The 21,950-nt window shown below is 42.9% G+C and overlaps 1 protein-coding gene across 2 annotated transcripts in view; it reads right to left on the bottom strand.

The window, feature by feature from the left end:
- The window catches only part of LOC109902254 (E3 ubiquitin-protein ligase RNF13-like), a 98,695-nt gene that overhangs the window by 34,771 nt on the left and 41,974 nt on the right, over positions 1 to 21,950 (bottom strand). The gene's annotated exons all lie outside the window — the stretch shown is intronic.

Below are 21,950 nucleotides of genomic sequence, written 5' to 3'. Positions count from 1 at the left end.
GTTGTGCCGTGATTGGCTCAGGGTTCTGTCACTCATGGGGACACTACGTCACCACAGAATATACTGGAGAGATAGGCAGTTCAACCCCGCTTGTGTGCTGCCATGGATTTACAGTAAAAGTGCCCTTCCAAGAAGGCTTAAGGTCATTGGCCACATACAATTACATCAAATCACATTAGATCTCCCGTAGCTGTGATTGGAATGATCATGTCAACATTATACTTTCAAAATCTTAGCTAGCAAATTAGCTAGCTAGATAAGCAGTCATCATCATGAATCACTTGACGATCTACTGTCTTGACCATCTACAATCTTTGTCATATGACGAGAAATTAGAGATAAAATGTCTCTGTGCCATTGGACATAAACGTCACACAACAAGTCGGAAATCGCAAATTCAACAATGAGAGGTTTGGAAGGAAGCAGTGGCTGACTGTGAGTGTTGCTTCCCCTGCCTGCTTTTCGGTGGAGAGGGTGTGTGGTCCACGTCTGGGTTTAAGGATTTAAAACATCTGAAAGTCTCTCAAAACATGAGAATTGTGCATCACATGTAGACAATGCTGTTAACCTGGGATTACTGGGAAAATCAAACATTGTGGCTCAGCTAGACATATAGACGCGCCATGTCCTTCACAACCAACAATCGGAGGAGAATAGGTACGTGCTTGCCAGAATTATAGCATGCATTAAATTGTGTGGTAATTGTGAATCAGCACAAGGGCATTTTCAGGTGTATTTTTGAGAGCATGCGTGAAGGAGATTACTGGCTACAAAGCCATTATGACGACCAACCCCTTCTTAAGGGTACATTAAGCACAATCCAAAACAAACCTTTGGATTGTATGTATGAAGTGTACAAAGAAGCTATAGCTAACGTGTCGGAGAATCCTTTTGCATCTGTACAATACAAAGTGTTATGTTTTGGGAAAATCCAATACAACACATTACTGAGTACCACACTCAATATTTTCAGTCATAGTGGTGGCTGCATCATGTTATGGGTATGCTTTTAATAGTTAAGGACGAGACCACTGCTGTCTCCTGTAAATCACATATGGTAATAGTGCTGCGCTACATGTTATCAGACCACAGTGTGTGTGTGAGCTTTTTGGAGTTTGTAGAGGTGAAGGACAAACAAAACTGGTGTTTGCCTCTCCAACACCATCAAACAAGTCCTAGCACCACTGAACATGAAGGAGAAGCTGGTTGCACAAACTTACGATGGGTCAGCGGTGATGAGTGGTAATGCACGTGGTGTCCAAACGCTACTTAAGGAGACTTACCCAAACGCGCAGTTTGTGCACTGTTACGCACACCAACAGAATCTAACACTTCACCAACTCTATGCAGGGCGAGTAAGTGTACTTACAAAGTTTTTTTTTTGCAGACCTATCCTACCTTTTCACCTTTTTCTCGCTCTCACCTAAAAGACTCTCCACTCTCGCGGAGTCAGCGAACAGGCCACCGGATACACAATGGAACTTCAAAAGCAGAACCGTCAATGTTGTGTGGGAGGACCGTGAGGCACTGGCCCCCTGGTTGGAATGAGATCACCATCAGTGAGGCATATGACCTGGCCATGAAACTTAAGGATCACACATTTCTGCAACTGCTCAAGTTATTAAAAAAATTGGCGAGCAAACTGATGCACTGGCCAAGAGGACATGTTGATGCTACTGAACCAGGGCAGAGAAACCTTAACACTGCACCTGGGATGGAGGCATACACAATCGCTGCTCATGTGCAAGAAAGGTTTTCTGAAAGTGACCACTTAATTGTGGCAAAGTTGGTAGACAACTAGCTTTTACCCCAATATGAACATTCCTTTCCGACCGCAGAGCTCCAGTGTTCTACCAAGCTATGACCCGTGGGAAACGGAGCTCTCTACCGGCATGAAAACGGTGCTGTCCATCCCTACCAGAATCCTGAGTTGCACACTAGAAATATGCCACTTTCTTTATTGATATCACTCCAAGAGAACAACCTGCAAAAGGCTTTGTCTGAGACGGTCTCTTTTCACAAAATCATTATCACCACTAATCCGATGACAACCGCTGAGTCGGAGAGAAACTTTTACACCCTTAAAATGTTTATTTTTATTTTTTACTTCACACGCAACACCATGGGCCAGAAAAAGTTGAATGTAATTGGCCATGCTTCAATCCAGCATGACTTCATCCAGAGAATACCAGACTTTGATGACAAAGTAATTGAGAAGATTGCCCACAACCAGGACTGCCGGGCCACCTTCCTGTTCATGTGAGCATGACACAACAACAATGAGTCCAAACATATGTCATGTATGTTGCTGCATAAGTAATATGCCAGGGAGATATGTATACTAAGAAATGAACACTAAGTGTATGTTGTTTAGTAAGCTGTTAGTAGCATCTCTCTCTCTCTCCCCCTCTCTCGCCAATCCTAATCTTGACATTCAATCAAGACCAAATCAAATATTTCATTTACAATTAGACTAAGTGAGGGATATTAGTGTAGTGTAAAGTGAAAGGATGTTACACTTAGATGTTATAATCATATGCCTAAATCCAACTTCACGTAAAATCCTTTTAGGAAGTTCCCTCATAAATAATTTGGGTAAAGGCTTGTTATTCTTGGAGTAAAGTTACACCCCGCCGTGGCGGTGAAAGTGAGACGATGATGCAGAGGGAAGAGGGAAGAGCATACTATGTAAAGAATAGGGGTGAGGAATCAGTTTGCCTCTCTGACTCGCTATGAGCCCAGAGTGTCCCCATCCATTGACTGCACCACAGTGGACTTGCATTAGCCTAGTGCTCGTTAACCTAAGGCTATAGATTAGGCTAGGCTAAGCTAGGGCTACACTCTATTCTGGTATCATTTTCTGTAGCTATGCTACGCTAACTAAATGTATTGTTCATTCAGACAAAGAGGATGAGAGAAGAGATGGTTGTTTGAGGGAATCGAGATGCTAGCAGACATTAGCCCAGGGCTGCCTTTTTGTTTGTCACTGGAATTTTCTGCACTCTGTGTGTGTGAGTGTACACTCTGTGTATGTTTGTGTTGAGTGCAAAGCTGTATAAGACCAAGTATTTGCCTGTGAGGGTGTATTGTGTGTGTGTGTGCATCAATGACTGTGTCTGCAACCGCGAGTGTCAACGCAGGAATAAATCATTTTTGTGTGTTCTGAGAGCTACCGCAGGCCACAGTGTGTACACGTCTGTGTGTGAGTTTGTGTGTGAACGTCTGTGTGCCGCATCTGTGTGTGTGTGCTTCTTGGTTTGTGTCTCCATATGTATGAGGTTGTCTTTGAGAAGAGACAGAGAACTAGCGAGCCAGCAGATGATTCCTGTCGCAGTCTCTCCCCTATCCCCTTCATTCCCACAGCATTAAAGTCTCCTATGAGAGAGAAAGTCATCCCCCACAGAGGAGACAAATGCAAAACCATTGAGGCCCTGCTAAGAAACTGGAATCTACATAATCCTATCTTTACTGTGACAACAGGAGATTCGTCACAAACATAAAAACTGAGAAAACAGATGACTTGTGTACTCAAAATTGTGACTGTAGGCGGTTAGTTACAAAAACACTGTTTTGGTATGATATCTTGAGCTAAGAATGCTGCTAGTGTTTTGACAACTCTATGGTGGCGGAAGTAAGGAGCTTGACTTTGGGCTTATGTTTTTTGTATGTTTCATGTTCTTTAAGGGTTTTAAGTGTCCTTGTTTTTCAGTATAATCGTGAGAAGCCCCTCAGGCTGCTTCACCTCTGAAGCCATCATGTGGTCTGCCTGCAATCTGAGAGGAATTCAACCTCTACTGGCTCACAGAATGTTTGCATGGGCAGAGATAAGGACATTCAGTGCATTCCTCTCAGACTGCAGGACGAGAGAGGGAGAGAAAGAAAGAAAGAGAAAGAAAGAAAGAAGATGAAAAGAGAGGGGGTGCAAATCAGAGCCTACCAAGACACAAACCTTCACATTGAGAAATCGATAGCATGCATACGCACGCATGCTTGGATGGAAACCACAACCACACACAGCAAATTGCTATTTTCTTGATCCAGACTGAAGGCACGGCATGTCTGCAAACTAACGACGGAGCAACAACAACATCCTCGATCACAATTTAACAGCACTTGTTGTGCTTGATAATTACTGTAATCCCCGGAAGAAAAATCATATCAAATAAAAAATATATATTTGTCACATGCTACAAATAAGGGGTATAGACTTTACCGTAAAATGCTTGCTTATGATCCCTTCCCAACGATGCAGAGTTTTAAAAAAATATTTGAAAAATTTAAATAGTAACACAATCAAAAGCACACCCCATTAATGATGCACTTCCATTGCAGTTAGCTTGACAGTGTCCTTATTGAAGTCTATACCTCTCAACCGAGGTCCATAGGCAGAAACAAAATCTTTGAGTCTAAAGGATAACTGCAATACTAAATGGACATAGTGTCTTTGTGAAGGGTTAATAAGCTGTGTATGATGCAATATAGAGTCTGGACCATCTGTGTAGCAGATATAGACTCTAGCGTCCTGATGTGGTGGTGACACAGTGGGGTGCAATGTGAGCTTTCAGGCAAGCATCTGCACATGCTTCCGTTATGTATCAGCATGTGTGTTTGTGAATGGATGTGTGAATTTATAAATCACAAGTAACTGGGTCAACCAAGGAATATTTATTGGTGGTCACTGGTTAGTCACCAAAGAAATGTGTTAGCCATCTCCCATGCACAAACATTTAAGTGCACTGAGGACTATTGACGATAAATGACAAATTCATAAAATTATTATTATTTTCTTCTCTGCTTTTTATCCCATTTCCAGGTTGACTTTCAGGGCAGTGAAGTCAGCTAAAACTTTTGAATTTAGCAAAAATACTAATTTAAATATGTTTTTTAAGCTCCCATGCAGTCTTTTTAATTACATTTTTAAATCATCACTGTATGACTAATAAACAACTGTGAGTGTTTATTTCATGAAAAATAATTTAACGAGTCCGACGCGAAGAATATACTGCTTTCTAAGGGAACAGGCCCAAATCCCTGTCATTTGCGTGAGGAAAAGATGAAGAAAAAGGGGGCGGAGTGAGTAAACCCCCACTGCCATCCGTTCTATTGGCCAAGGTGCAATCATTGGAAAATAAAATCGATAACCTACGATCAAGATTATCCTACAAACGGGACATTAAAAACTGTAATATCTTATGTTTCACGAGTCGTGGCTGAATGACGACACGGATAATACAGAGCTGGCGGGATTTTCCATGCACCGGCAGGACAGAGAAGCTACGTCTGGTAAGACGAGGGGTGGGGGTGTGTGTCTATTTGTCAATAACAGCCGGTGGCGATGTCTAATATTAAAGAAGTATTGAGGTATTGCTCACCTGAGGTAGAGTACCTTAAGATAACCTGTAGACCACACGATCTACCAAGAGAGTTCACATCAATATTATTCGTAGCCGTCTATTTACCTTCACAAACCGATGCTGTCACTAAGACCGCACTCAATGAGCTGTATATGGCCATAAGCAAACAAGAAAATGCTCATCCAGAAGCGGCGCTCCTAGTGGCCGGGGACTTTAATAAAGGCAAACTTAAATCCGTTTTACCTCATTTATACCAGCATGTCACATGTGCAACCAGAGGCAAAAAAAACTCTAGACCACCTTTACTCCACACAGAGCGATGCATACAAAGCTCTCCCCCACCCTCCATTTGGCAAATCTGACCATAATTCCGTCCTCCTGATTCCTGCTTACAAGCAAAAACTAAAAGCAGGAAGTACCAGTGACTTGCTCAATACGGAAGTGGTCAGATGACGCGGATGCTACGTTACAGGACTGTTTCGCTAACACAGACTAGAATATGTTCTGGGATTCATCCTATGACATTGAGGAGTATACCACCTCAGTCATTGGCTTCATCAATAAGTGCATCGACGACATCGTCCCCACAGTGACCGTACGTACATATCCCAACCAGAAGCCATGGATTACAGGCAACATCCGCATCGAGCTAAAGGCTAGAGCTGCCGCTTTCAAGGAGCGGGACACTAATCCGGATTCTTGTAAGAAATCCCGCTATGCCCTCAGACGAACCATCAAACAAGCAAAACGTCAATACAGGATTAAGATTAAATCCTACTACTCCGGCTCTGATGCTCGTCGGATGTGGCAGGGCTTGCAAACTATTATAGACTACAAAGGGAAACCCAGACGCGAGCTGCCCAGTGACGAGAGCCTACCAGATGAGCTAAATGCCTTTTATGCTCGCTTTGAGGCAAGCAACACTGAAGCATGTATGATGAGAGCACCAGCTGTTCGGGACGACTGTGTGATAACGCTCTCGTTAGCTGATATAAATTCTTTAAACAGAGCAACATTCAGAGAGCATCCTAACCAGCTGCACCATCGAGAGCATCCCGACTAGTTGCATCACCGACTGGTATGGCAACTGCTCGGCATCTGACCATATGGCGCTACAGAGGGTAGTGCGTACGGCCCAGTACATCACTGGGGCCAAGCTTCCTGCCATCCAGGACCTATATACTAGGCGGTGTCAGAGGAAAGATCAAAAAATTGTCAAAGACTCCAGTCACCCAAGTCAGACAGTTTTCTCTCTGCTACCACACGGAAAGCGGTACCGGAGCGCCAAGTAAACGACCAAAAGGCTCCTTAACAGCTTCTACCCCCAAGCCATAAGACTACTGAACAATTAATCAAATGGCCACCTGACTATTTACATTGAGACTAACCTGTACCCCCACACATTGACTCGGTACCGGTACCCCTTGTATATAGCCTCGTTATTGTTAATTTATTGTGTTACTTTTTAGAATTTTTTACTTTAGATGATTTGGTAAATATTTTCTTAACTCTTTCTTGAAAGGCACTGTTGGTTAAGGGCTTGTAAAGTAAGCATTTCACAGTAAGATCTACACTGCATTCGGCGCATTTGACGAATAAAGTTTGACTCGATTTTTTGATTTGATTAAATATCATTTTGTTAATAATATATTTCTCTGAATCTCAATTTTTCCATTAAAATGCTCATTCGAATCGTGTGGGCAGATAGGATCATCTAGACTAGTCTACAGCCTAACCCATTTCCCCGTCAAAGTGGGAGGATACATATGCAAATAAAAATATGAATGGTCATTGGTCAGAATAATCAGATCGCAGGTTTTTTTATGGATCAAACACTTAACTGGTGGGCATGGCAATGGGTACAGGATTTTAGAGTACATTTTAGAGGCCCCATCTTGGTGGGTTAGACATTTTCTACATATTTTGCCAGGGAGCTGAAAGAAAATGTTACCGTTTTAAAGCTAATTTCCTGCAATTCTATGCATTTTGCCATGGCTAATGCTTTGTTCTTTTGTTCAAACATAAAATCAATACGGTTAAATTCATTGTTTTGGGAATTTTCAAAAAATATATAGGTCCATTATCTTCTCTACATATTTAAAATCTTGTTTGAGTCAGTTAAGTTTACACTGAAAGCATCTTTCCAGCCCGCCCTAGGATTTCAATTGCAGAAAAATACCTGGATCAGATTGTGATATTATGTCAAAACTCTATCCCACCTGAACAGGCTGAAATTCCAGGCAAAAAAAACTCATAGTGTGGAAATATATATATATATTTTTAAACAAGGAAATCATGTTTTTGACTGCACAGCCCCTTTAAGTATTTTGTATGTGTATTGGATAGAGAGAGAGAAAGCTGAAATGTAGGAAAGAGAGAGTGCTGAACGAGCAATGGACCGGATTCGAACCCATGCTGACAGCGATACATCGTACATGTGCACCCTTTTAACCTTCAATGCCAATTTGATCAAGATGTAGTTTACTAGATAGCCTAATTAACAGAACTTTGCAATTAACACTAATTTCATTAATTGTGCCTGGCTTTTTCTGCCTCAGTGCTCCCTCATACGAGAAAACATATGAGGGAGAAATTAGAAGGTAACACTAGTAAATCATTTCCCAAATGTAGTCATTTACTGACACTTATTACTTAATTACCATGTGGCTACAAAACAGTATCCTAGGTATTTATCTGGTTATGTTATAGTCCAAAAATACTAACCAGAAAGTGTAACAAATGTAATGTTAAAGTTGAACTTAGGGGAGGGAAAACTGATCTCGTATCAGTTTTGAAGGGCGGAGGTAACCGGAGCATTTGCAGTGGTGGTAGTGTGTGTGTGTGTGTGTGTGTGTGTGTGTGTGTGTGTGTGTGTGTGTGTGTGTGTGTGTGTGTGTGTGTGTGTGTGTGTGTGTGTGTGTGTGTATTCATGAGAGTCTACAACATGTTGTAGTTTTCCAGTGCAGGAGCAGCTAGGTAGGGCGTGAGGAGTTAAGAGGAAGCTTATCAGACATCTCTCTCATTGGTCATGGATTGATGGAACTGTATAAACTGTGCCACCTGGAGATTCATGACTCACTAGTGCAGTACAGTTAACCCTTGGAGTGCCACAGTGTATGGGTAGGGCAGAGCATGCAGAAAGTTGTATAATAAAATCAAAGACTACTGCAGAAACTATGAGAATATAAAGGTTCAGAACTTTTGTGAAACATCACATTTGTGAAAAATATATGGCAAATGGTAATCAAACCTGGATGGTGTTCAGAGATCGATGAGAGGGTTTGACTGGAGCTGAAGGGAGGGACTAAACATTTCCGTAAAATATATATAGGTTCAGAACATTTGTGAAACAGCACAGTTGAAAAATAAACTAAGCAAAAAAAGAAATGTCCCTTTTTCAGGACGCTGTCTTTCAAAGATAATTTGTAAAAATCCAAGTAACTTCACAGACCTTCATTGTAAAGAGTTTCCCATGCTTGTTCAATGAACCATAAACAATGAATGAACATGCACCTGTGGAATGGTCGTTAAGACACTAACAGCTTACAGACGATAGGCAATTAAGGTCACAGTTATGAAAACTTAGGACACTAAAGGGGCCTTTCTACTGACTCTGACATACACCAAAAGAAAGATGCCCAGGGTCCTTGCTCATCTGCGTGAACGTGCCTTAGGCATGTTGCAAGGAGGCATGAGGACTGCAGATGTGGCCAGGGCAATAAATTGCAATGTCCGTACTGTGGGACGCCTAAGACAGCACTACAGGGAGACAGGACGGACAGGTGATCGTCCTCGCAGTGGCAGAACACATGTACAACACCTGCACAGGATCGGTGCATCTGAACATCACACCTGCGGGACAGGTACAGGATGGCAACAACAACTACCTGACTTACACCAGGAAGTGTGGGACCTGTTGTATCGGAGGGTGAGGGCTAGGGCCCCCCAGAAATGTCCAGGAACTTGCAGGTGCCTTGGTGGAAGAGTGGGGTAACATCTCACAGCAAGAAATGGCAAATCTGGTGCAGTCCATGAGGAGGAGATGCACTGCAGCACTTAATGCAGCTGGTGGGCACACCAGATACTGACTGTTACTATTGATTTTGACCCACCTTTGTTCAGGGACACATTATTCAATTTCTGTTAGTCACATGTCTGTGGAACTTGTTCAGTTTATGTCTCAGTTGTTGAATCTTAATATGTTCATACAAATATTTACACATGTTAAGTTTTCTGAAAATAAACGCAGTGAGAGGACGTTTCTTTTTTTGCTGAGTTTATATTGCAAATAGAAATCAAAACTAGATGGTCTTCAGAGACCGATGGGAGGGGTTTAGGGTAGCTGATGTTTGGGACTAAAAACAAACGACAACTAATGTAAAATATACTCTGTCAGTAAAATGTATATAGTATGTATAAGCTGGAAGTAGAATCTTAAGTGTTGTTATCCATTAGTTTACTCCAATTGGGGGAGGTGGCAGGGTTAGGGGAAAATAAAACATAAAATATTTTAATATAGATTTTATACACAAACAGTCAAAGGTTCAGACACACCTACTCATTCAAAGGTTATTCTTTATTTGTACTATTTTCTACATTGTAGAATAACAGTGAAGACATCAAAACTATGAAATAGCACATATGGAATCATGTAGTAACCAAAAAAGTGTTTAAAAAAAAATCGAAATATATTTTAGATTCTTCAAGTAGCCACCCCTTGCCTTGACAGCTGTACACACTCTTGGCATTCTCTCAACCAGCTTCATGAGGTAGTCACCTGGAATACATTTCAATTAACAGGTGTGCCTTGTTAAAAGTTATTTTGTTTAATTTCTTTCCTTCTTAATGCGTTTCAGCCAATCAAGTTGTGTTGTGACAAGGTAGGGATGGTGTACAGAACATAGCCCAATTTTGTAAAAGACCAAGTCCATATTAATGGCAAGAACAGCTCAAATAAGCAAAGGGAAATGACAGTCCATCATTAATATAAGATATGAAGATCAGTCAATCCGGACATTGCCAAGAACTTTGAAAGTTTATTCAAGTGCAGTCGCAAAAACCATCAAGCGCTATGATGAAACTGGCTCTCATGAGCCACAGGAAAGGAAGACCCAGAGTTACCTCTGCTAACAGAGGATAAGTTCATTAGAGTTAACCAGCCTCAGATTGCAGCCCAAATAAATTCTTCAGAGTTCAAGTAACAGACACATCTCAACAGCAAATGTTCAGAGGAGACTGTGTGAATCAGGCCTTCATGGTCGAATTGCTGCAAAGAAACCCCTACTAACGGACACCAATAATAAGAAGAGACTTGCTTGGGTCAAGAAACACGAGCAATGGACATTAGACCGGTAGAAATCGTTCCTTTGGTCTGATGAGTCCAAATTTGAGATTTTTGGCTCCAACCGCTGTGTCTTTGTGAGATGCAGAGTAGGTGAACGGATGATCTCAACATGTGTAGTTCCCCCCGTGAAGCATGGGAGAGGTGGTGTGAAGGAGTATAGGTGCTTTGCTGGTGACACTGTCAGTGATTTATTTAGAATTCAAGGTACACTTAACCAGCATGGCTACCTGTAACGGTTTTCTTCTGTGGGCGAAGGATCGGACCAAAGCACAGCGTGGTTAGAGTTCAACATGTTTAATAAAGACCATAAACGTGAACACTACAAAATACCAAAACAACAAATGTGAAAAACCAAAACAGTCCTATCTGGTGCATAGACACAAAGACAGAAGACAACCACCCACAAAACCCAACACAAAACAGGCTACCTAAATATGGTTCCCAATCAGAGACAATGACAAACACCTGCCTCTGATTGAGAACCATATCAGGCCAAACAACAAACCCAACATAGAAACACAAAACATAGAATGCCCACTCAGCTCACGTCCTGACCAACACTAAAACAAAGAAAAACACAAAAGAACTATGGTCAGAACGTGACACTACCACAGCATTCTGCAGCGATACGCCATCCCATCTGGTTTGCGCTTAGTGGGACTATCATTGGTTTTCAACAGGAAAATGACCCAAAACACATCTCCAGGCTGTGTAAGGGCTATTTGACCAAGAAGGAGAGTGATGGAGTGCTGCATCAGATGACCTGGCCTCCACAATCACCCGACCTCAACCCAATGGAGATGGTTTGGGATGAGTTAAGACCGCAGAGTGAAGGAAAAGCAGCCAACAAGTGCTCTGCATATCTGGGAACTCCTTCAAGACGGTTGGAAAAACATTCCTCATGAAGCTGGTTGAGAGAATGCCAAGAGAGTGCAAAGCTGTCATCAAGACAAAAGGTGGCTACTTTGAAGAATCTAAAATATATTTTGATGTAGTTACTTTTTTGGTTACTACATGATTCCATATGTGTTATTTCATAGTTGTGAAGCCTTCACTATTATTCTACAATGTAGAAAATAGTAAAATAAAGAACAACTCTAGGATGAGTAGGTGTGTCCAAACCTTTGACTGGTACTGTATATAATGTTTATGGGGGATTGGAAATGATGCAGACAATTACATTGATGGACGCCACACTCTTATCTGCAATATTAAAGCTGATCTACCCCTAAAAAAATATTATATATATATATATTTTTAAAGAGTACTCTCAGAGTAAGGTAAATGAAGAATATGGAATGTTTAAGTACTGCTCTAATGAGTCAAACACACACCCACACGACCTTACGCGAGACAGTGGGCACAACAGTGGGATCCATAGCCTTGGTGGTGAGACAGAGACAGCCGATAGCATCAGTAATTACTGCCGCATCAGTGTGTGTGTGTGTTACTGTGTGTTGCTGCGTTGTAAGCCAGCACTGCTGAATCATAGCTCCTCAAACGGTGGTGCAGGCAACAACCAAGTTGTCAGCCTCTCCTCTCCTGGCCAACTGAGGCTTTCTCCGTCCCCATCACCCTCCCCCTACTGTTTATACAGCAGCTACACATCAGTTCCTCTCTTCACTAGGCTGGATTCACACTCCTTGATCTCTCTCGCACTCTCTTTTTTGCTCAGTCTGCCATCTCTCACTTTTTCTCTCTCTCTCTCTCTCGCTCTCCTTCTTTAGTTCTCCCCCCCTTTCCCTGCATCAACGTCTTGTCCTCCATGCCAATTCCTCTACTTTTATCCACCCCTCCCTCTCTCTCCGTTCTCGCTCTCTCTGCATTAACCCCTTTTGCCTTCCCTGCCAATTCCTCTCTAGACTTTTCTTCATCTCTCTCTCGCCCTCTCGCTCTCTTTCTCATTTGCTTTTAGGAAGATTCTGGTGCAAAGTGGAGCTTGGTTTCAAGGTTCAGACGTCTGACTAGATAAGAGCTATTCAAACTGCAAGTAGTGGCTTTGCAACTGATAATACTACAGCACTGAAACAACCGTGCAAGTGTGTGTGTGTCCGCCACTCCGTGGAGATGACATCACAAGGCCACATGTCATTAAGGTCAGGGGAGCAGAGCAGCAGCGCAGACTGTGTTGATACCAAACAGCACGGATACATAACAACAGGGACACAACAGGAGATAAGCCACATCCTGGCTCGCGCTCCCCTGATCCAGACTAGTCATACACATAGGCTATGTGTACTTTTATATGTTAATGGGAAACTGTCCCAAACTGTCATAAAACACAATAGATGTCAGGCTAGTAGAGTAGGCTAAAGGGAAATCCCGTTGTCATTCTCTCTATAGGTTTAATGAAATGAGAGAGGGAGACAAAGGGACAACAGGGCTACTCTGCCATTGTGGATTAGGCAAACACGTGTGTGTGTGTGTGTGTGTGTGTGTGTGTGTGTGTGTGTGTGTGTGTGTGTGTGTGTGTGTGTGTGTGTGTGTGTCACGGTAACCAGAGAGAGCGTGCGAGAGCACGTAATTATATAACACAACCATTGTGTGCCAGCGTGAATGTATATTGAGTGTATGAGTGTGTAATGTGTTGTGTGTGTCAAGAGAGTGGCAGGAAAAGGGTTGGTTCGCCGGCTGGAGGGAGGATGGAGGGACTCTTTTGACACAGGCGGACAGGGGTGAGGGGGGTCGGAGAAAGGGGGGCGGTGTGTGTGTGGGGTGGGGGGTGTAAGTGTCAGGTTTCCTTCCCAGTCTCCTTCCCCCACAGCTGGGGTCAGATGGGTCACCAGCGAGCCCCCCCCCCCCCCCCTCTCCTATTTCAGAGGCCCAGCAAGCAGGAAGTGTTAACCTTACCCCCTCCTCCTCCTCCTCTCGCTTCTTCCCCACTTCCCCTTTAGCTGCGAGCCCTCTCCCTCGGGAGGCTGGAGTTCTAAAAAGAGCAGCAATGCTGGAATCCCTTTCGCCTCCCACACGCACACACACATGCAGTGCATTCATCAAATATTCAGACCCCTTGACATTTTCCACACTTTGTTCAGTTACAGCCTTATTCTAAAATTGATTACATAGATTTTTTTCCCTCATCAATCTACACACAATACCCCATAATGACAAAGCAAAAACAGGTTATTGGAAATGTTTGCGAATGTATAAAAAATGAAATATGACAATTACATAAGTATTCAAACCCTTTACTAAGTACTTTCTGAAAGCACCTTCGGCAGCGACTACAGCCTCGAGTCTCCTTGTGTACGACGCTACAAGCTTGGCACCCTATATTTGGGGAGTTTCTCCCATTCTTCTCAGGAGATCCTCTCAGGCTCTGTCAGGTTGGATTGGGAGCGTCGCTGCACACCTATTTTCAGGTCTCTCCAGAGATGTTCGATCAGGTTCAAGTCCGGGCTCTGGCTGAGCCACTCAAGGACATTGATAAACTTGTCCCAAAGCCACTCCTGCGTTGTCTTGGCTGTGTGCTTAGTGTCCTTGGCGTGGTGGAAAGTGAACCTTAGCCAGGTCTGAGGTCCTGAGCGCTCCGGAGCAGGTTTTCATCAATGATCTCTCTATACTTTTCTCCATTCATCTTTGCCTTGATCCTGACTAGTCTCCCAATCCATGCCTCTGAAAAACATCCCCACAGCATGATACTTCCACCACCATGCTTCACCGTAGGGATGGTTCCAGGTTTCCTCCAGACGTGACACTTGGGCATTCAGACCAGATAATATTTTTTATCATGGTAAGTCCTTTAGGTGCCATTTGGCAAACTCCAAGTGTGCTGTTATGTGCCTTTTACTGAGCAGTGTCTTCCGTCTGGCCACTACCATAAAGGCTGATTGGTGGAATGCTGCAGAGATGGTTGTCCTTCTGGAAGGTTGTCCCATCTCCACAGAGGAACTCTAGAGCTCTGTTAGAGTGACCATCAAGTTTTTGGTCACCTCCCTGACCAACGCCCTTCTCCCCTGATTGCTCAGTTTGGCCGGGCTGCCAGCTCTAGAAAGAGTTTTGGTGGTTACAAATTTATTCAATTTAAGAATGATGGAGTCCACTGTGTTCTTGGTGACCTTCAATGCTGCAGCCATTTTTTTGGTATCCTTCCCCAGATCTGTGCCTCGACACAATACTGTCTCAGAGCTCTATGGACAATTCCTTCGACCTCATGGCTTGGCTTTTGCTCTGACATGCGCTGTCAACTGTGAGACCTTTATATAGACAGGTGTGTGCCTTTCCAAATCATGTCCAAACAATTGAATTTACCACAAGTGGACAACAATCAAGTTGTAGAACCTGAGCTCAATTTCGAGTCACATAGCAAAGGGTCTGTAAACTTACAGTTGAAGTCGGAAGTTTACATACACCTTAGCCAAATACATTTAAACTCAGTTTTTCACAGTTCCTTACATTTAATCCAAGTAAAAATTCCCTGTCTTAGGTCAGTTAGGATCACCACTTTTTAAGAATGTGAAATGTCAGAATGATAGTAGAGAGAATGATTTATTTCAGCTTGTATTTCTTTCATCACATTCCCAATGGGTCAGAAGTTTACATACACTCAATTAGTATTTGGTAGCATTGCCTTTAAACTGTTTAACTTGGGTCAAACGTTTTGGGTAGCCTTCTACAAGCTTCCCACAATAAGTAAGCTTCTAAAGCCATTACATAATTTTCTGGAATTTTCCAAGCTGTTTAAAAGGCACAGTCAACACAGTATGTAAACTTCTGACCCACTGGAATTGTGATACAGTGAAATAATCTGTTTGTAAACAATTGTTGAAAAAATTACTTGTGTCATGCACAAAGTAGATGTCCTAACCGACTTGACAAAACTATAGTTTGTTAACCAGAAATTTGTGGAGTGGTTGAAAAACAAGTTTTAATGACTCCAACCTAAGTGTATGTAAACTTCTGACTTCGACTGTACAGTGGGGCAAAAAAGTATTTAGTCAGCCACCAATTGTGCAAGTTCTCCCACTTAAAAAGATGAGAGAGGCCTGTAATTTTCATCACAGGTACACTTCAACTATGACGGACAAAATGAGAAAAAAAAATCCAGAAAATCACATTGTAGGATTTTTAATGAATTTATTTGCAAATTATGGTGGAAAATAAGTATTTGGTCAATAACAAAAGTTTATCTCAATACTTTGTTATATACCCTTTGTTGGCAATGACAGAGGTCAAAAGTCTTCACAAGGTTTTCACACACTGTTGCTGGTATTTTGGCCCATTCCTCCTTGCAGAGCTCCTCCAGAGCAGTGATGTTTTGGGGCTGTTGCTGGGCAACACAGACTTTCAACTTCCGCCAAAGCTTTTCTATGGCATTGAGATCTGGAGACTGGCTAGGCCACTATTGGACCTTGAAATGCTTCTTACGAAGCCACTCCTTCGTTGCCCGGGCGGTGTGTTTGGGATCATTGTCATGCTGAAAGACCCAGCCATGTTTCATCTTCAACGCCCTTGCTGATGGAAGGAGGTATTCACTCAAAATCTCACGATACATGGCCATTCATTCTTTCCTTTACACGGATCAGTCGTCCTGGTCCCTTTGCAGAAAAACAGCCCCAAAGCATGATGTTTCCACCCCCATGCTTCACAGTAGGTATGGTGTTCTTTGGATGCAACTCAGCATTTTTTGTCCTCCAAACACGACGAGTTCAGTTTTTACCAAAAAGTTATCTTTTGGTTTCATCTGACCATATGACATTCTCCCAATCTTCTTCTGGATCATCCAAATGCTCTCTTGCAAACTTCAGACGGGCCTGGACATGTACTGGCTTAAGCAGGGGGACACGTCTGTCACTGCAGGATTTGAGTCCCTGGCGGCGTAGTGTGTTACTGATGGTAGGCTTTGTTACTTTGGTCCCAGCTCTCTGCAGGTCATTCACTAGGTCCCCCCGCGTGGTTCTGGGATTTTTGCTCACCGTTCTTGTGATCATTTTGACCCCACGGGGTGAGATCTCGCGTGGAGCCCCAGATCGAGGGAGATTATCAGTGGTCTTGTATGTCTTCCCTTTCCTAATAATTGCTCTCACAGTTGATTTCTTCAATCTCATTGCAGATTCAGTCTTCCCAGCCTGGTGCAGGTCTACAATTTTGTTTCTGGTGTCCTTTGACAGCTCTTTGGTCTTGGCTATAGTAGAGTTTGGAGTGTGACTGTTTGAGGTTGTGGACAGGCGTCTTTAATACTGATAACAAGTTCAAACAGATGCCATTAATACAGGTAACGAGTGGAGGACAGAGGAGCCTCTTACAGGTCTGTGAGAGCCAGAAATCTTGCTTGTTTGTAGGTGACCAAATACTTATTTTCCACCATAATTTGCAAATAAATTCATTAAAAATCCTACAATGTGATTTTCTGGAAAAAATGTTCTCATTTTGTCTGTCATAGTTGAAGTGTACCTATGATGAAAATTACAGGCCTCTCATCTTTTTAAGTGGGAGAACTTGCACAATTGGTGGCTGACTAAATACTTTTTTGCCCCACTGTACAGTCGAAGTCAGAAGTTTACATACACTTAGGTTGGAGTCATTAAATGTATGTAAATAAGGTACGTGTTGAAAAAATGTTATACATTTGCTACCATTTTTAAAAACCTGTTTTCGCTTAGTCATTATGGGGTATTGTGTGTAGATTGATGAGTTAGAATAAGGCTGTAAGGTAACAGCATTTGGATAAAGGGATGGGGACTGAATACTTTCCAAATGCACTGTACACTCTCCAGTTCACTCATTAACGCTAGAAGTCCCCTCACTTGATCACCTGCTCTCTTGCTCCCCATCCCACACCACCATACACTCCCACAGAGTGGCATGTCTTCCCCGGCACATCAAACCCAACACTCACAAGCTCTCAGACTGCCCCGGACACTCAACAGAGCGTGCATTACTGTATCTCCCATTATGTCTGATTGTACTCAGAAACAATAAATTTTCATTCACTTGATCACACGGTACTGTTTAGCGCAATGCTAAAAAAAAAACACATTTGCTGCGAAACATTTCCAGACGTTTTTTTTTTACCTCCCTCTGCTCCCCTATTTTGAGCCAAAATCGATTCCTGAATTCCTGCTTTGTTTCTCTGACATTTGAGCTTCTGTTAAAAGTCTGGGAGCTGTACAGCTTTGGGGGTGGACGGGGGTTGTAATTTAAGGATCTCCTTTTTCTGTACCCTCCCACCTGCTTGATTGGAGATTTATTAATGGTCAATCAAAAGCCTGGAGGCCAACGTAAGACATTAACCCATTCTCTCTCTCTCTCACACACACACACACACACACACACACACACACACACACACACACACACACACACACACACACACACACACACACACACACACACACACACACACACACACACACACACACACACACACACACACACACCCCTCCTCAAACCTAAGGTCCGTCCCCCTACATTATATCCCTGCCCTTTCCTGAACACAGTCTCTTGTGCATGCCAGTTCCTCCCCAGCTCTTAGGTAACTCAACTACTGTAGTGAACACATCTGTCTGGCTGATCCTGAGTCAGGATCGGTGGCTCTGTGCTGTTTGACTATAGGTAGGAGTTGAAATTCAAGGACTGATTCTACATCAGATCTTAGAGCCAGACTCTCTGCTAATGCTTTGTAAAAACCTTTGACATCTGCTGTTCTGTGGTCCAGGGGAAGAGTGGGATAGTAACTCACTTTGATTTGGGACTGAACTGTCCCTTTAAGTGATCCAATGTCTGGCCGAGTGTGGTATCGGCTGTTCTTAGATCAGTTTGTCTGAAATGTTGACTGATAAGGGGTTCAGTTTGTATCATGGAACAGGCTGATCTGAGGTCAGGCCTAGTGTGTGTGCTAGCGTGTTTGTCTCTGGCTGACGCACGGCGAGCTGGAGAGGGCAGGGGGGCATCCGGTTTCAGTCCTGCCTCGGGAACACCTCGCTGTGTGGTGTGTGTGTGATGCAGAAAGGCCTTATAAGGCATGGAGCGGGAGAGGGACAAGGGAGAGAAAGCCCCACACACTATAGCCATTACTACCTGTTCTAGAGATCAAATTAATTCATCTCCCTCTAGCTTTCATTCTCTCCCACTCACTCTCTTCCATCTCTCTTGACATCTATCATTGAATCCATTACTCCTTACATCTCATACCCCCTCCCCCACTTCCACCTCTTCCCTCCATCAATCCATATATACAGTGCCTTGCGAAAGTATTCGGCCCCCTTGAACTTTGCGACCTTTTGCCACATTTCAGGCTTCAAACATAAAGATATAAAACTGTATTTTTTTGTGAAGAATCAACAACAAGTGGGACACAATCATGAAGTGGAACGACATTTATTGGATATTTCAAACTTTTTTAACAAATCAAAAACAGAAAAATTGGGCGTGCATAAATTATTCAGCCCCCTTAAGTTAATACTTTGTAGCGCCACCTTTTGCTGCGATTACAGCTGTAAGTCGCTTGGGGTATGTCTCTATCAGTTTTGCACATTGAGAGACTGAAGTTTTTTCCCATTCCTCCTTGCAAAACAGCTCGAGCTCAGTGAGGTTGGATGGAGAGCATTTGTGAACACCAGTTTTCAGTTCTTTCCACAGATTCTCGATTGGATTCAGGTCTGGACTTTGACTTGGCCATTCTAACACCTGGATATGTTTATTTTTGAACCATTCCATTGTAGATTTTGCTTTATGTTTTGGATCATTGTCTTGTTGGAAGACAAATCTCCGTCCCAGTCTCAGGTCTTTTGCAGACTCCATCAGGTTTTCTTCCAGAATGGTCCTGTATTTGGCTCCATCCATCTTCCCATCAATTTGAACCATCTTCCCTGTCCTTGCTGAAGAAAAGCAGGCCCAAACCATGATGCTGCCACCACCATGTTTGACAGTGGGGATGGTGTGTTCAGGGTGATGAGCTGTGTTGCTTTTACGCCAAACATAACGTTTTGCATTGTTGCCAAAAAGTTCAATTTTGGTTTCATCTGACCAGAGCACCTTCTTCCACATGTTTGGTGTGTCTCCCAGGTGGCTTGTGGCAAACTTTAAACAACACTTTTTATGGATATCTTTAAGAAATGGCTTTTTTCTTGCCACTCTTCCATAAAGGCCAGATTTGTGCAATATACGACTGATTGTTGTCCTATGGACAGAGTCTCCCACCTCAGCTGTAGATCTCTGCAGTTCATCCAGAGTGATCATGGGCCTCTTGGCTGCATCTCTGATCAGTCTTCTCCTTGTATGAGCTGAAAGTTTAGAGGGACGGCCAAGTCTTGGTAGATTTGCAGTGGTCTGATACTCCTTCCATTTCAATATTATCGCTTGCACAGTGCTCCTTGGGATGTTTAAAGCTTGGGAAATCTTTTTGTATCCAAATCCGGCTTTAAACTTCTTCACAACAGTATCTCGGACCTGCCTGGTGTGTTCCTTGTTCTTCATGATGCTCTCTGCGCTTTTAACGGACCTATGAGACTATCACAGTGCAGGTGCATTTATACGGAGACTTGATTACACACAGGTGGATTGTATTTATCATCATTAGTCATTTAGGTCAACATTGGATCATTCAGAGATCCTCACTGAACTTCTGGAGAGAGTTTGCTGCACTGAAAGTAAAGGGGCTGAATAATTTTGCACGCCCAATTGTTCAGTTTTTGATTTGTTAAAAAAGTTTGAAATATCCAATAAATGTCGTTCCACTTCATGATTGTGTCCCACTTGTTGTTGATTCTTCACAAAAAAATACAGTTTTATATCTTTATGTTTGAAGCCTGAAATGTGGCAAAAGGTCGCAAAGTTCAAGGGGGCCGAATACTTTCGCAAGGCACTGTACTTCTATCATTAGCCTAGACTCTTCACTCATTGACAGTGCATTCGGAAAGTATTCATACCCCTTGACTTTTTCCACACATCTATTCCACAAGGCACACATCTGTCTATATATAGGTCCCACAGTTGACAGTGCATGTCCGAGCAAAAACCAAGCCATGAGGTCAAAGGAATTGTCCGTAGAGCTCCGAGACAGGATTGTGTCGAGGCACAGATCTGGGGAAGGGTACCAAAACATGTCTGCAGCATTGAAGGTCCCCAAAAACACAGTGGCCTCCATCATTCTTAAATTGAAGAAGTTTCGAACCACCAAGACTCTTCCTGAGCAATCGGGGGAGAAGGGCCTTGGTCAGGGAGGTGACCAAGAACTCGATGGTCACTCTGACAGAGCTCCAGAGTTCCTCTGTGGAGATTTTTATTTTATTTATTTTATTTTTATTTTACCTTTATTTAACCAGGTAGGCAAGTTGAGAACAAGTTCTCATTTACAATTGCGACCTGGCCAAGATAAAGCAAAGCAGTTCGACAGATAAAACGACACAGAGTTACACATGGAGTAAAAACAAACATACAGTCAATAATGCAGTATAAACAAGTCTATATACAATGTGTGCAAATGAGGTGAGAAGGGAGGTAAAGGCAAAAAAGGCCATGATGGCAAAGTAAGTACAATATAGCAAGTAAAATACTGGAATGGTAGTTTTGCAATGGAAGAATGTGCAAAGTAGAAATAAAAAATAATGGGGTGCAAAGCAGCAAAATAAATAAATAAATAAAAATTAAATACAGTTGGGAAAGAGGTAGTTGTTTGGGCTAAATTATAGGTGGGCTATGTACAGGTGCAGTAATCTGTGAGCTGCTCTGACAGTTGGTGCTTAAAGCTAGTGAGGGAGATAAGTGTTTCCAGTTTCAGAGATTTTTGTAGTTCGTTCCAGTCATTGGCAGCAGAGAACTGGAAGGAGAGGCGGCCAAAGAAAGAATTGGTTTTGGGGGTGACTAGAGAGATATACCTGCTGGAGCGTGTGCTACAGGTGGGAGATGCTATGGTGACCAGCGAGCTGAGATAAGGGGGGACTTTACCTAGCAGGGTCTTGTAGATGACATGGAGCCAGTGGGTTTGGCGACGAGTATGAAGCGAGGGCCAGCCAACGAGAGCGTACAGGTCGCAATGGTGGGTAGTATATGGGGCTTTGGTGATAAAACGGATTGCACTGTGATAGACTGCATCCAATTTGTTGAGTAGGGTATTGGAGGCTATTTTGTAAATGACATCGCCAAAGTCGAGGATTGGTAGGATGGTCAGTTTTACAAGGGTATGTTTGGCAGCATGAGTGAAGGATGCTTTGTTGCGAAATAGGAAGCCAATTCTAGATTTAACTTTGGATTGGAGATGTTTGATATGGGTCTGGAAGGAGAGTTTACGGTCTAACCAGACACCTAAGTAT

Source organism: Oncorhynchus kisutch, linkage group LG13, assembly GCF_002021735.2.
Source record: "Oncorhynchus kisutch isolate 150728-3 linkage group LG13, Okis_V2, whole genome shotgun sequence".
Taxonomy (NCBI): domain Eukaryota; kingdom Metazoa; phylum Chordata; class Actinopteri; order Salmoniformes; family Salmonidae; genus Oncorhynchus; species Oncorhynchus kisutch.
This window is presented reverse-complemented; position numbering and strand designations above follow the sequence as displayed.